Source organism: Rutilus rutilus, assembly GCF_951802725.1.
Source record: "Rutilus rutilus genome assembly, chromosome: 17".
In the NCBI taxonomy this organism is placed as follows: Eukaryota; Metazoa; Chordata; class Actinopteri; order Cypriniformes; family Leuciscidae; genus Rutilus; species Rutilus rutilus.
In genome coordinates this window covers 11,612,763-11,630,300 of record NC_140230.1, presented here as the reverse complement: position 1 = coordinate 11,630,300, position 17,538 = coordinate 11,612,763, and positions in this window count along the sequence as shown.

Genomic DNA, 17,538 nt, shown 5'->3' with positions numbered 1-17,538 from the left:
TCCAATAGTGACTAGTTCTTATTTATTAGGTACTAGTACTTATTCATTAGATACTAGTTCTTATTTATTAGATACTAGTACTTATTCATTAGATACTAGTACCTATTAAATAGATACTAGTACTTATTCATTAGATATTCATTAGACTTATTCCAGTAGTGACTAGAAATTATTCTTTTGTTACTAGTAACACTTTTTTTTTTTTTTTTTTGCCATTGACTTCTATGTGGATCTGTCATTCAGATATCAACTATTCAGTTCTGACTAGTATGTATTCCAATTGTGACTAGTACGTATTTATTAGATACTAGTAGTTATTAATTAGGTACTAGTACTTATTTTTTAGATACTAGTACCTATTACTAGATACTAGTATGTATTCAATAAATACTAGTACTAAGTCATTAGATACTAGTACCTATTAAATAGATACTAGTACCTATTAATTTGATACTAGTACTTATTCATTAGCTACTAGTACTTATTCAATATACTAGTACTTATTCTTTAGATACTAGTACTTATTATAAAGATTTTAACATATAACAAGTTTTTAAGCTGTTTTAACATTTAAAAACCTACTAGTCTCTATTTTCATGCTACTAGTACTTATTTTTTGTATATATAAAAAATCTAGGTATGCGCGTTTGAATATATGAGAGAGGCACAGTCTTTCTTTACAAATTGACATTGCCAAATTACTTGTCTGGCTTGCATAATACAGAATTTATAGTCATAAAGTCCATATAAAGTATAGTTATAAGTCAGAAACATTTTGAAAAAGAGGTAAGGGGAAGGGAAAGAGGCCTTCACAGGAGGGAGAGTAGTTGACACTTCAGGGCTGCGTTTTCTTCGTGTCCAGACTCCATGCGCAGGTCGTTCATCAGATCTGGATACGGCCTGGATCCGGCGAACAACGGTAAACGGCGGGATAAACAGAGAGACTAATATTAGTAATAAAATTATACTAATATTATTCTTATGATGTAACGAGTACATCAGGTGTTATAGGAAGTGTTCCCTGTTCGGCTGACCTAGTTTATGCAGCCTAACATTAAATTATAGAAGTTGATAATGTGCTATGTGTATGATAGGTTAAAAATATGTGTTTTTAGTCTAGATTTAAATTGACAGAGTGTGTCTGCTTCCTGGACAATGTTAGGAAGACTGTTCCAAAGATTAGGTGGTAAATAGGAAAAGGATCTACCACCAGCAGTCAATTTTGATATTCTAGGTATTATCAACTGGCCAGAGTTTTGAGATCGCAATAGACGTGAAGGACTATAATGCGTTAAGAGTTTGCTAAGAGCTAATCCATTTAGTGCTTTGTAAGTAATCAGTAACATTTAAAAATAATACGATGTTTAATAGGGAGCCAATGCAGCTGTTGACAGAACTGGGCGAATAGGGTAATTCTTCCTGGTTCTGGTAAGAATGTGCTGCTGTGTTTTGGACCAGCTGTAGTTTGTTTATTAAGCGTGCAAGGCAACCACCCATAATAGCATTACAATAATATAGCCTTGATGTCATGAACGCATGAACTAACTGTTCCGCATTTGTCATTGAGAGAATATGACGTAATTTAGATACATTTTTAAGATGGAAAAATGCAGTTTTACAGCTTCTAGAAACATGACTTTCAAATGAAAGATTGGTATCAAAGAGCACACCCAGGTTCTTAAATGACAACGAAGACTTGACAGAGCAGCCATCACGTGTTAGACAGTATTCTAGGTTATTACATGAGGAAGTTTTTTGTCCAATATTTATAATCTCTGTTTTTTCAGAATTCAGTAGTAGGAAATTACTAGTCATCAGACTAGTTTCGTCAGGGCATGAAGAAATATAGAGCTGAGTATCATCAGCATAACAGTGAAAACTAATGCCATACTTCCTAATGGTATCTCCTAAGGGTAGCATGTACAGAGTGAACAGCAACGGTCCTAGTACTGAGCCTTGTGGTACTCCATACTGAACTTGTGATCGATAAGACATCTCTTCCTTTACTGTTACAAACTGATAACGGTCAGATAAGTATGATTTAAACCATGCTAATGCAATTCCACAAATGTCAACATTATTGTGGTCAATAGTATCAAATGCAGCATTAAGATCGAGTAACACTAATAGAGAAATACAACCACGATCAGATGATAAGTGCAAATCATTTGTGACTTTAATGAGAGCTGTCTCAGTACTATGGTACGGTCTAAATCCTGACTGGAAATTCTTGCAGATACCATTTTTTTCTAAAAAGGAACATATTTGTGAGGATACTGCCTTTTCTAGTATCTTTGACAGAAAAGGTAGATTCGAGATCGGCCTGTATTTGACTAATTTTGTAGGATCAAGTTATAATAGTTATAATTTTCTCCCTGATATTAGCAATCATGTAAGTAAAGAAGTTCATAAAGTCATTACTGCTATGCTGCTTGGAAACATCTGGGGTTGAAGTTTAATTTTTCGTTAATTTAGCCACTGTTTCAAATAAATACCTAGGGTTTTGTTTATTTTCTTCTAATAGGGTTGAAAAATAAGCAGATCTAGCAGATTTTAAGGCCTCTCTGTACGCAATCGTGCTCTCTTTCCATGAAATGCTCTAATGCATGAAAAAACTCCAGTTGCCCTCCATTTTTCTGGCTGCTCTCTTAAGGGCCCGAGTGTGCTCGTTGTTCCACGGCGTTGGACTATTTTCTTTAATCTTCTTTAAGCGCAAAGGAGCAACTGTGTCTAAAGTGCTGGAAAAGAGAGAATCAAATGTTTCTGTCGCAGTATCGAATTCTTCTAAGTTTTCTGGGATGCTGAGGAGATGAAACTGATGAGGAAGATTATTAATAAAGCAATCTTTAGTGGCAGAAGTGATAGGTCTAACAGATTTGTAACACGGAGTCGGCTTTGCAGCCTTGTCTAAATTAAGTTTACACAAGACTAGATAATGATCTGAGATGTCATCACTCTGCTGCAGAATTTTCACAGCATCAACATTGATCCCATGTGATAATATTAGATCTACAGTTTGATTACAACAATGAGTAGGTCCTGACACGTTTTGTCTAACTCCAATAGAGTTCAGAATGTCTTTAAATGCCAATCCCAATGCATCTTTTCCATTATCTACATGTATATTAAAATCACCAACAATTAGGACTATCTGCAGCCAGTACTAACTCTGATAGAAAATCAGCAAATTCTTTGATAAAGTCTGTATGGTGCCCTGGTGGCCTGTATACAGTAGTCAGCACAAATCTCAAACGTGATTTATCATTTACACTAAATAGTGTTACATTAAGCACCAACACTTCAAAATAATTATATTTGAAACAAGACTTCTCAGTAATTCTGAAGATATCGCTATAAAACACCTCCCCCTTTGCCTTTCAGACGAGGCTCATGTTTATAACCGTAATCTCTGGGGGTGGACTCATTTAAAGTAATGTAATTGTCTGGTTTTAGCCAGGTTTCTGTCAAACACAGCACATCTAGGTTATAATCTGTAATCATATCATTAACAATAAGAGCTTTTGAAGCAAGGGATTGAATATTCAGCTACCCAAGTTTTATAATTTGTTCATCTGTAATATATCTGTTTTTTATCTGTTGAACATCAATTACATTTTTACCCTTAAATGAATTTGGGAGTTTTTTGTATTTCCTAATTCGGGGAACAGACACAGTCTCTATATGTTGATATCTTGGTGAAAGAGTCTCTATGTGATGGGATTTATCTGACCTCAGTGATGAGAGACAGCTAGCAGACGGTCGGTTTAGCCAGTCTGTATGCTTCCTGACCTGAGCCCCAATTCGTCATGTTTGAGCTCTAAGACTATGTGCCATATTACTAGAGAGAAGCGCAGCACCATCCCAGGAGGGATGAATACTATCTTTTTTCGACAGGTCAGGTCTGCCCCAAAAGAGCGGAAGAGTGGTGTTTTGTCCCGCAACTACAAGCGTCTCACGTCACCCAGTTGCCCTGCTGCACGGGCTCTACAGCCGGAACCAAACAATATACAGAGTTCACTAAGCTAGTCACATCCTGCTTTGGTAAAAAAGATTTGTATCTAAAGCCCTTGAACTCTTGCTATCCTCGATTAAAGTTTTGATGCGTGTCTCTAGTTCTGAAATCTTCTCCGTCAGCCTGACTATCTCCCTGCATTTATCACATGTAAAGCCCTCAGTGCTGACAGAGAATGCTATACTATACATATGACACAAAGTGCAAGTGACAATAAGAGGAGAAGACATTACTCACCGTGTTTGTTGACTGATCCTACTAACCACAGTTGTTTGATAGACTTGTAAAAGGCGCGAGCCCACAAGAGAAAAAAGAAGGCAAGCACGGATGGCAGGTTAACAGGTTAGCAAGATAGCGTGTTGTGCTAGCGATAACAATTTAGTTAAAATCTAGCGACGTCAGATTAATGTGATGGGCAATATTAGATAATATCTATGATGAGTAAGTTATATTTAGCAATCTAAACAACAAGGAATGATAGTAAATGGAGATTCAAAACAGAAAGCTACAGATGGTGGACAACCAGAATGAGACTTTTACCGCCGCCGTTCCCGCGGCGGCAAAATTGGGATGTGTATTTGCTGCCTTTTACCGCTGAGTGGCGCTGTAATCACAGACTTTGAAAAGTGTCAGTTTATTCTCTTTATGACGTAATCTGCCGCGGCAGTAATCTGAGCTGAGGCCACAGATAAATTCAAGATAAATATTGTGGTTAAACGAATTCAAATTCATTAAATTTAAACAAAGTATAGACACACGTTAACATTGTGTGCCCAGTTTTTCTATAATTTAGAAAGGCTATGTCAATAGGTTACTTGTCATTTACTTCGTGTTATTTTAATGTGTTTGTAGATTTATTAACTGAAACATAACAGTGAAATAAATTAAAATAATTTACCGTAAAATTAAAACATTTTCAGGACTTGCAGTAGGCTAGGCTACTAACCGATGTTAGTCGGTTTAAGCATTCTTTGTTATATTCAGAATTAAATAGGCTTACATGTTGTTATGATTATCAATTGAATTAATTAATAAAGAATCAACCACAATGCCTATTACTGCCGCGGCAAAAATAAGCCAGTCGAATTTCAAAGTCGTTCGCGAAATGACTAGGCTATAACGGGTGGTGCAAGTGACAGGGCAAAACAGCAGCAACTGCGGCATTTTAAAAGGTAAGTTAGCCTACCTATCTGTTTATTTTAAAAAAAATAAATTAAAAAAATAAAATAAACTTTTTTCATTATTTGAACAAAAATGAGACTGATTGAATATGTAAAAATATAAACAAACTTTTAGGACTGACAGTGATACCCGGCCATAGCAACGGTAGACATTTTCCAAAACAGATCGAACAAATCAGAAAAATACTTTCAATACAGTATTGCTTTCAATTAAAAAATAAACAATGAAAATGTAAAAGAAAAAGAAAATTAATTAAGTTTGAAAACCCATCGCACATTTCAAGGTATATGAATAAAGTGTCGGGACAGTTTATTTATTTAAACAGGGTTGCATCGATAGAGTTTATTCCCTTTGTGATGCAAAATAAGAAACACAGAATCTTATTCTTGCAACATTTTAAATTTCTATTGTCAAAGAAATTGCAGCTAAATTATAAAATTAAAACGGTACAAAACGAAAAAAGTTCAAAGCAACAAATTAAGAACAGGCGTTTTTCTTTGCCTCTCTCGCGCTGGATATTTTTTTATAATATCCAGTGTTATAAATCCAGTGATATAATATCCATAATATCCAGTGTTTATAATATCCAGTGATAATTAGTGTTTGTCCAACACTAATTCAACATGCCAGAATAAAACCTGGCTTTGGAACAATGCATAGCGCCACTCGTCGTGGTGTGACAACATTTTTTACAATAATTTAGTTTCAATTTATTCCTTTACAAATTAAATTAACACAAAGTCGGCTATAAGAGTCCTTTATAGGCTATACGTAAAAAAGCAAAGGGCTTACAGTCTTAACATTTAGGCTACTTTGCTTAAATTCGATACATTTATTTTCAGTAGGGCCTAATAAATTTGTAGGGATGTAATTTCAGTATGCTTTATCTGCTAAAGTTTGGTCTCCCTCACTGCGAGTGGCGGGTCTTTCTCGAAATTAAGCATTTCAGCGTAAAAAAACACCATACAGCTGATAATACTGTATATGTCGCTGTGTGTCATCCACACAAATCACGAAAGAAAAAACTGTAACAAATAGCTTTTGTTCCTTCAAAGATACAACATGCCTTGCTGAATTCACCTTACAATAAAACGAGGTGGGTCGCGAATTAAAGAGCTCTGCATTTGCTAAATTGAAATTGTGTGTGGAAAACCTTTAAATACAATCAATAAAACTACAATATATAATTTAATAAGATATAGGGCCTACTGTACATAGGCTATGGACTTTTGGAGATTTTGAGATTAATCCTTAAAAGAATTTAGCCTTTGCCTGCTCATCAGGCTGGCTCCGACACTCTCCATATGAAAGACGGAACATTAACACCTCTATCCTGCACCCCCACGATTAAGCAACTATTGCCTTCTCCAAACCCCCCACAGGCTAGCTGAGTTTGCAAAACAAAACAAAGAGTTTGCCACTCGTCGTGGTGTGCCAAAACACTTAATTATAAACTTCAATATTTCATACAAAACAATCTCAAAACGCTTTGTGACATTTTGAAAAGCCGTGGATGCATTACTGCCACTGGAACCATGAACGAAAAAGAATACTGGTTCTGATTTTATTGTTTGTCGTTTAAACGTCATATATATATATAGCCTATATATAGCCTATATATATTTTTTTTTTAACGGAACTGCTTTTGAAATTACGATTGGAATTATTATAGGCTACAGAAGTAAAGTCATTGTATAATATTTGTTCCTTAGTGTAAAATGGAAATGCATGGTGATTTTATTTTGTAAATAGCTATAAGCAAAAAAACTATGTTTTAGAACTAGACAAATCTCTCTGCATCAACAATAGACTATAAAATGCATTAATAGGCTAATATAAAAATATCAGTAATCCAAGTTAGTTCGGGATTCGAACCCGTGTCATCTAAACGATCGTAACGTAAGTTCAACCACTCGGCCACGATTCACTTGTTGCGACCTGGCCTAACGTTCCAGTGTGTTCGCTCACACGAGAGAGAAGCGCTCTTCATTCAAATGAACGCGCCGCCGCGTTTGTCCAACACTAATTCAACATGCCAGAATAAAACCTGGCTTTAGAACAATGCATAGCGCCACTCGTCGTGGTGTGCCAACATTTTTTACAATAATTTAGTTTCATTTATTTCAGTGTTAATGTTTGAGTTAAAAAAATCCTTTACAAATTAAATTAACACAAAGTCGGCTATAAGAGTCCTTTATAGGCTATACGTAAAAAAGCAAAGGGCTTACAGTCTTAACATTTAGGCTACTTTGCTTAAATTCGATACATTTATTTTCAGTAGGGCCTAATAAATTTGTAGGGATGTAATTTCAGTATGCTTTACCAACGCTATGTATTCAATTAAATTTCCAAGAGGTCTGGTCTCTATATTTCCTTCTCAGCTGACACTAATATGCAAGTGCACAGCAATAATCACAACTTGTGCTTGCTGCGAAGGCAAGTTATTTAAGGTGTCTCAACTGTACACAGTCTACCCTACAGTGTGAATTCGTTACAAGGTTTCATTTAATTAAATTAATGTGCAGCAATTTGTACAAATAGAGTCTATAGGCCTACTATACTGTTGTAGCCATTAAATAATCTCATTTAGTATCATATTTGTTAAAATATTATAATGTTATTTTTTTTCCATCTATGTTGAATATGAAAAGTGAACAGCACGAGTAAGATATGATGCATTATATCGAGAGATGGATATGGAGTGGGTCAGACATGATTTTGACCACTTCATTAAGTTTTGTTTAGTAGAAAACCTTTCTTTAAAGTGAATTTCGTTTTCTATAAATTGTATCTTAATTTAAAAAAAAAATTCATCAAAATTGCCTGGATTTAATAAGTAAGAGAAGCAAATATAACAGACACTAATCATGGAGGCGCCCGCGCGGTCACTTGCATTGCACGTCAGCTGGAGCGCATCTCATCCTCCTAACTTAACGAAACTCAGCGTATGCCTCACACAGACACGATAAATACATCAAATACACAAAGCTTGAAATGTCTTCAAACGAAATAATTCAAAACGAAAAGAAAAAGGTTACTCTCTGATTATGTCTTTATGTGCATTTCTCTCTAGGTGCGTTCACTACAAATATGGCGATCGTCAACTTCATCTTTGCAGTCGACACTGTCAGAAAACACTAGTTTATTGATAAAAATCAATGCACGCATCACCGGATTTACAAATACACATCTTGCTTGTTGCAGGCACACATTATGTCGAAAAAACGAAATATTATGTTGAAATAACATTATTATTAATAATACATCTTTTATAATATTTGATTAAATGCTGATTGTTGCGCTTGTTCAATTTAATAAAATTAAAACTTACTTGTGATAATTAAAATAATTGAAAATTAAATATTTAGTGGCCAAGTTTTGCTAATTTATTATATAGGCTATTATATGCCTATTGCCTATATTAAGTAGGTCATATTAAGACAAGGCATATATTAGTTATTTTAGCTATTTTAGTTATGAGAAAAAAAAATCTAACGAAATCTAAAATCTAAATCTAATAAATCAAAAAAAAAAAAAAAAAAATCTAATGCCAGTTCAACATGCCAGAATAAAACCAGATTTTTTAACAATGCGTAACGCCACTCGGCCTGGTGTGCCAAAACACTACATTTTAAACTTCAATGTTTAATCCAAAACAATCTCAAAACGCGTTGTGACATTTTTTTAAAGCAGTAGCCTAGCCAATATATACATTAAGGGCATTGAAACCAGGATCTTAACTAAAACGCGTTCCGCGTAATCTCTCAAAAATTATGCCACACTACTCCATGTATTATTTTTTTTTTTTTTAAGGACTGCTTTTGAAATCACTATAAATTACTATGTAATTGTATCGCTCACGAGAGCTCTTCATTTATCTAATTCCTCAATAGAATAGTAAAAATATTCCGCGTCATTGCTCCTAATATCGTCTCTATTTTTAACTTTTGATTCTATTTTTTCAGTTCTAAAATTGATTCTATCTTTGGTTCTATTCTGTTGTAGCCTAATAGGCCTATTTATATATGAAAAATATGCCTATTAGGCTTAGGGTTTTATATTTAACCCACTTACATTTTAAAATACGGCAATTGCTGCTGTTTTGCACAATGTCCCTTTGCGCCACCTGGCGGTCATTTCGGGAACGACTTTGAAATGCGGCTGGTTTATTTTCGCCGCGGTGATTTCGCCGCGGCAGCTGGCGCGGCGGTAATAGGCATTTTGGTTGTCCACCATCTGTATACAGAGCTTACAGACACAAACCAGCAGCAAGCTGGTAATAAATAATAAAATTAAGTAAATAATAATAATACAATTTATGATTTATTTTACAGTTTTATGATTCAATTAGGCTACTTAATACCTCCATCACAAACCCCAGTCTGGGAAACCCTGATGTATTTAATGCACTTCATGCTATTAAAATCAAAGAATGGAATATATTTTCTTTCTCTTTGTATTTTTTTATATCAATATGGTACAAGATTATCCTATTCAAATCAACATGATAAACGAGTTAAATCATAAGTAATCTAAAAGTAATCAAAAAGTAGTCTGAGTATATTACATTAAATGTGTAATGTAATGTATTACTTTACTAACTACCGCAATAAAGTGTTTTTTCCCCCCTCAGGATTCTGTAATGAACAGAACGTTTATTTGACTTATTACACCTATTCTAAAAAGAAATCTTTTGTGACATTATTGTTACACCCGCCAGCTGGAGTGCCCAGGATAACCTCCAGAGGGCACTCCTTCTGTCTCCTGTACTGCCTTCCCATCATGAACTAGAACTTCACTTCACATAACCCATTGCCTGGACTCATTATGGTCTCATTAATCCCAACTGTGTGTGATTAACTCTCTTGTGTTTGCTTTTTTAAAGCTCTGTGTTTTCACTCACTCATGGCAAAGTCTAGTATGTTGTAACACTGCATTTATGAGCATTCATTTGGTTTTGCATTCCTGCATTCCTGGAGCTTTTGTTTTGATTCTCTGATTCTCCGCGTGTTCTCTGTGTGTTCTCTGCGACCATTTTGCCTGTGTTTTCTGGACAGTTGCTCATTTGGATTGCTTGCCCGTGTGTTTGACCTATTGCCTGTTATATGAATTACGATTCTGGATTGTCCCAATAAAACTGCATTTGGATCTTTAACCCAAGTCTTGGAGTAGTTTGTAACAATTATAAATGTCTTTACTGCCTTTTTTTTCATTAGTTTCAAGTGTAGCAATCCCAACCTTTTGAATGTTAGTATTGGTTTTTATTGCTTCATTAAATGTTATATTTCTATTAAAAATTATAGTTTTATCATAAAGGGCTACAACTCTAAAAATAAATTCTCTTTCTTGTACTTTTCAGCTTTTAGTTTGTGCTTATCCCTCGCACGAGCCCCACTTTATTTCCTCTTGAATGCAATTTCTGGCAGAAACTTGCTGTTGTAACACATTGCAACATGCCAATAACAGGAAGACTTGTTGGGAACTCTGTAAACCTGCGAGATGAAGGTGGAAAGTGCATATCTGTTCACTGTTATAATTAAGTAACACTTAGATTTCTGTACATTCCATAATACTGACTGTCAGCAGGCATAGGACATAGCCATTGGCGTGCTGCAGGCAGACATGTCCTGGGTTGCCAGACATCTTGCCTGCATATCTCAGTAGGGTCAGAACAGATCCGGTCACTCTCCAATGACCAGAGCAGGACTCACAAATCAGAATTTTTTGATATGGCACCTGTAGGCCTACTTCTGCAGAGACAATTCCCATATTCGTGACTGGACCCTGAGAGACACCAATGCTGCTGTCCTTCGAGCAAGGCCTTTTGCTCACACTTATAGAGCCCTGGCGGGTGGCCCTGACTTGAGCCAGACATATGCTGTGATGGTCCTGTCAGCAGTGGCATCAGCACCTCTTCACAGGAGAAAAGAGGAGAGAGGTATGTTGATGTCAGTGTGTGTCTAAACCCTCAGGGAAAAAATAGTGATGCAATGCTATTCATAGATTGAGGAGTTGGACTGGACATTTCATACCTCAAAGCAGCACTATAAATATATTACACACACACACACACACACACACACACACACACACACACACAAATGGTCTTAACCATTTTAATCACAAATCACTGGTCAAGAAATTATTAGGAACTTCAAAAGTACTTTCCTTTAGATGTTTTAACTGTGTGGCTAAACTTGCAGACAGCTTTTTACAGGAAGAGGAGTCACTGTTGTTCCACTCAATGTTAATGGCTTCAAACAGTTCATGAGTGGTTGAAAAATGTCTCCCAGTTCGTTTGAGTTTAATTTGAGACCAAAAATTCACTATATTGTTCAAATCTGGACTCTGACCAGGCCAAAACCATTAGCCTGATGGACTTGTTCTCAAGCCACTTCTTGGTTGTCTTTGCAGTTTGGGCAGGAGCATTGTCTTGTTGAAAATTACCATATGATCATTCCTCTTTAGAAAACAACTTTTCATTTGTGGGAAGCAAGCCATTCTGCTGTAAATGACTTAAATCACTTTTCACAGTGAAGTAGCTCACCAATACCAGCTGATAAAAAGGCTCTCAACACAATGACACCTCTACCTCCCTGCTTCACTGTGCTAGAGATGCATTTATAATTATATTATTTATTATTATTATATTTATATAACTATTTTCATTGTGATTAATCACTCCAACACACGACTTCCCATATTCTGCCAAAAACTTCAATCCAAGACAGCAATGACTTTTTAAGTAGTGCATTTGCTTACATTTTGTGAATTTCCTGACCAATAATTTTTGGTTTAGACAATTAATAGCTTGATGTTTAGCAAATTTTGGCCTTAAAAAAAACAAACAAAAAAAATTAGTTTTGCCCAATAGGATGTAAAGGGAAATTTCCTTTTGAATGGTGAAAGGTTAAGATGGCCTGAATCCACCAGAGGGAGCAAGTACCCAAAATTTTCCAAAATGTATCTATTGATTTTGACAGGTTAGATGAGTTTCATATTTTGTTGATCCTGGAACAACATTCCCGTCAGAAAATGTAACCCTATCCCTACCCCTAAACCTAACCCTACCCAGAATGTATCCCTAAAATCAGAGGGAAATGAAAGGTGAATAACACATGATGTAGAAGCACCTAACCCTGTTTGTAAGCCTGAACTTAACATAAACTGCAAACTTGTCCCTCCAGGTAAACTGACCAAACCAGGTAACTGGACTTTATTATTATTATTTGTTTTACTGACCTTTAGAATTTCTTAATATAATCTTTTATCTCATTTTAAGTAAAAAAATCCACACAGTCATTCACTTTTATTTTTATTATTCTACATATTACATAATTTCCAATCCACTACTGTTCCATAAAAAAAAATAAAAAAATCCAAAATCATTTTAATGGCAAGAAATTAGAGTTTACCTTCATTGCTAAAACATTTAAATGCAATTCCAGTCTCAGTGACATTAAATTCATGTCATTAATATCAAGTGTTATTGTAATTAAATCCACTGTACTTACCTGTCCAATATAATAATTCAGTCTGCTGACATGATCTACTATGAAACACATACTGTAGAGCCACATAATACACTACAGTCTCTGAAAGTTCAGAGCAGAGAATATAACTCTACTCCACACACTTCATCTGTCATCTGCAGACACAGGTTCATTTTCATGACATGGGAAAGCTGTATCCTGTCACTCAGTCAGGTGTGTGTGCGAGTGTGTGAATGGTGTCGTTGGTGTGTGATGAGGTGAGACCCTGGTGTTGTGAAGAAGCCGTACCCTTTCACCACGGCGGCCTGATTCACAACACCAGCTGCCCTGCCCCATCATAGAGGTCTAAACACATCATCCATCGCTCCGTGCGGATCCACCTGTCAATCAATCAATCAATAAAAAAAAAAAAAAAAAAGCATCACATATGATTGTTTTACATCAGATTTTGATTATCATATAATTTAAAGACAAATGACACAGTCACCTCTGGCTTCCCGATTATAATATTTAAAACGTGCATTTTGTGTAATGCTACTTTGAAAAGGTTTGTATTGTCAAAACAGCTATACAAATAAACATGACCTGAATTGAATATAGCAATACATTCCTAGGACACATGTATGAAATTGTATAATTAGTATGTAATTATGTAATAATTTTTTCGGATTCTAAAATTCTAATTATCTAACACTAAAGAGTTAGCTAATTTGAATTTTAGAATCTGGAAAAGTTGATGCAATTCATTTTCAAAAAAAGAAAAAAGAAAAAAAAAAGCCATAAACATTACATTACATTGTAATTAAAAATAGCTAAATATTCAATAGTTTTACATTCTATATAGAATTAATGGTAACACGTTACAATAAAGTAAACATTAATGTACTAACTATCATGAACTAAAAACAAGCAATATATTTTTACAGCATTCATTTTATTATTATTTATTAATGTTTGTTCATGTTAGTTCACAGTGAATTATCTAATGTTAACAGATATATATTTTGAGCTTAAAAATGTGTTATGTTGTAGATTAACATTAACTTAGATTAATAAATGTAGAAGTATTGTTAATTGTTAGTTCTTGTTAACTAATGTGAACAAATGAAACCAATAGTGTTACCAAACTAATATTATAAAATATATAGGTAACACTTTACAATAAGGTTCATTAGTTAACATTAGTTAATGTATTAACTAATATGACCAAACAATGAGCAATGCATTTATTACTGTATTCATTAATCTTTGTTAATGTTGGTTAATAGAAATTCAGCTGTTCATGTATTGTTTATGTATGTTCACAGTGCATTAACTAATGTTAACAAATACAACCTTTGACTTCAATAAAGTATTAGTAAATGTTGAAATTAACATTAACTAAGATTAATAAATGCTGTAGAAGTATTGCTCATTCTTAATTCATTCATCGTTTTTTTTTTGTCAGACAAATGAATAAGCACATAATAATATGCATTATATGAGTTCCATAAGTTGAAGTTGCTGTTAATATTCCACCACACGCCTCACAAATCACTCTGCTCGACCCATAGAACAAAAGGCACAATTACTGTGTTCACCACACTGGGGAACGTGAACTTATGATAATTCCAGCCCAGTTACAGCAGAACCTCCAGGGTAGAGGTCTTATGAGTGCGCCACTTATGTTTCTGATTTCCAGTCCAAAGACTTAAGTGAGTTGAACTAATTCAATGGAGTTTTTTTCTCACAAAAAAAAAAAATATGACTCAATTATTTTGCCTGTTCTACTATCCCGTCTCTATCCATCGCAGGTTAATCCATGTTAATTCCTGCACAGATGAACGTCACAGCACATATAATATCCAGGCAATGCGTTCCCCTCTTCTAATCCTGTTTCATCAGCTCGCATGCCCTTTATGGTCAATCTAATTGAGACAAAGCCCACATAAGGCCTTTTGAGCCAAGAACTTCTTTAAGGTTTCAATAAAAGGCCGTGAGATTTTTGGATGTCTGCCAATGTCCTTCAAACACAGACTGGCACAGCGCAGAGTTGAAGCCATAAAAAGAATAGAACAAGGCATGTGTGTAAGGAAAATACATGCAGGCACGCTTTAAAACTTTGGGCAGGGAACTGTAAAAGCAGAAGCATGCGTGTGTGTTAAAAAGCGTCATGTGATCCATCTTTAAGGCAAGCAGAACTAATCATGCCCTCTCTCTACTCACTTCCAGCAGTCTTTGAGGATTTTAATACCCTTAATAAAGTTTAATTTTCAAATTGACCTCAACGATTTGTGCATTTAATCTTAAGTCCTCTTATATCTTCAATCGTGCAGCTCTCTCCTGTGCTATAGTGACTGATTTTAGTCTTTTAAAAATTAAGTGAATGAGATGGGACAACTTCAAACTATTTAATACATCTAACAGTGCGGGGCTTTTGATACATGATATGTTTTAAAACAGCTATATAACGGTATAATACTTAATAACGATATAATCATTTTGGTAACAATATACAATTTGGTTTCAATTAGTTAACATGAACTTATATTACATAACAATAGGCAAAACATTTGTTACATTACTTAGTAATAAAATAGTAATAAAGTAGTAACAAAATAGTAATAACGTAGTAATAAAGTAGTAATACAATAACAAAAAAGTAGTAATAAAAATACAATTGCTCATGGCTAGTTCGTGTTATCTCAGCTCCATTAAATAATATTAACAGATGCAACTTTTGATTTCAATAATGTCATAGCAAACGTTGAAATTAACATATGATTAATAAATGCTTTCTTTAGAAGAATCTTCATTGCTAGTTTATGTTAACTAATGTAGTTAACTAATGTTGAATGTTTTTACAGTTTTAAATAAGTTTGTGTATACATTTTTATTATAATTTATTAAAAATATTGGTTACACTTTAGTTTAGGGTCCGGTTATTAGCATGCATATTACTATGATATTGGCTGTTTATCAGTACTTATAAAGCACATATTAATGCCTTATTGAGCATGGCCATATTCTACATTCTTAATCCTACCCAATACTAAACTTAACAACTACCTAACTATTAATAAACAATAATTAGGAGTATATTGAGGCAAACGTCGTAGTTAATAGTGAGAATTGGAACCTAATCTGAAGTGTGACCAAAATATTTACAGAAATTATCTTTCAAGCTGTAAAACTTTTTAACAATATTTGTGACAAATTTATTTTTGAAAATATTTGAAATTCTATTTCAACTGAAATTTAGTTTTAATTTGATATATAAGATAAAGAATAATGACTACTGAACCCCAAATCCTCCTCATATAGAGATCTAGTAAAGGATCTTGATAATAGAGAGTGTCTGTAACTCAGCAGAGGTATATTTGCAGTGATGTTTGTGCAGTGCTCTTGATGGACGGCGCTCTGGACATTTCCATCTGAAGCACCAGCTGTTCTTCTGACAGTCTGTCTGGTACATCAGAACTAACTCATTTATCTCACACATCCCACACACTGCACACGTCAATGTCTCATCCTTCACTGAAGTTCACGTTATTATAGCCTACTGTATATACAGTACATTACAATATGTGAAAATGTGCAAGTGTACTTTATAATGAAAGCTTTCAGAATTTTAGATTACCTAACAAAAAATATTTACAGTATAGTAACAGATGCATATATAAAGATCTGAAGAGAATACATGCAATTTGTGCCATTTCAGTATACGTACTTTAAGTGGTCAGTGGTCACTACAGATAACACATAAGAAAGTATATTATATATTTTTTACAACTATAGCAGAAGCATGATACGAATAAAGCACAGTACACTGTAAAAAGTATATAATCAATAAGTTAAGTCAAGTCAAGTCATCTTCATTTATATATATATATGTAGATTGTTCCAAAGTAGATTGTTCCAAAGCAGCTTTACATTGATAATAGGAATCTTAAAGTGTTAAGACAACTTATGTTTTTACATTGCTTTAACTCATCAAAATAAGCTAAGCAATTTTCTACTTTTTTATAAGCTATATACAATGACAATTTTTTAAAAGTCAGTTTGATGTAATTTAATTCGAAATTACTTAAACATCCAAGTTGATTGTACTTAAAAATTTCACCGTATGCCCAAAAATCCACAGTCGTACAAAAACTGTAATACATAAAGGGGCATTTCACGTGATAAGTAAAAAAGAACAAGTCATCTTTTAATTTTACAGGGACAAAACATAAATTGACATTCCCAGAATTCTCGGTTTGATTTTTTATTGAAATAACTTTATTCGTAGTTTTTTTTTCTTATTAGGTATTCACATTAGAGTTTTATATTACATCTTCTGTTTGTTAAATTACTGTCTATTGCCTTTTAGTGTCATTTGTGTTATCATGATTGTGTTTTGTATTGTAAGAGAAAAGGCTTTCTCTTTACCACCTCTGCTTTTAAGGTGGTTGTCAAAAAAATAAAATAAAGATTTTAGTGATTTCTATATTAGTATTATTTAAATTAATAAAATGCATCTTTTTTTATAGTGTACATTTAATTTTAATCTTTAAAACCACTTTTTATGGCAACGACTGCTGCCGTTTTTTTAACCATACATTTCATGTATTTTTTTTTTTTTTTTTGTAGTGTACTGCATATTTTGTTGCTTAACTACACCCAGTTAGAACATTACGAATTTCTCCTAAGCAAACAACTCCTCAGACAGGAATCATGGACAGTTTGTCATGCTTGTTCTGCTTGCTAAACGCTGGCCCAAACATTAATGGCTCCTGGTCGTAATTAAAGCTCTTAAGGAAATTACCCTGAGCTGAGTTCTGCGGAGGACTCCATGGCACAATCCCAGGAAGCCTTGCCTCCTCAGACACG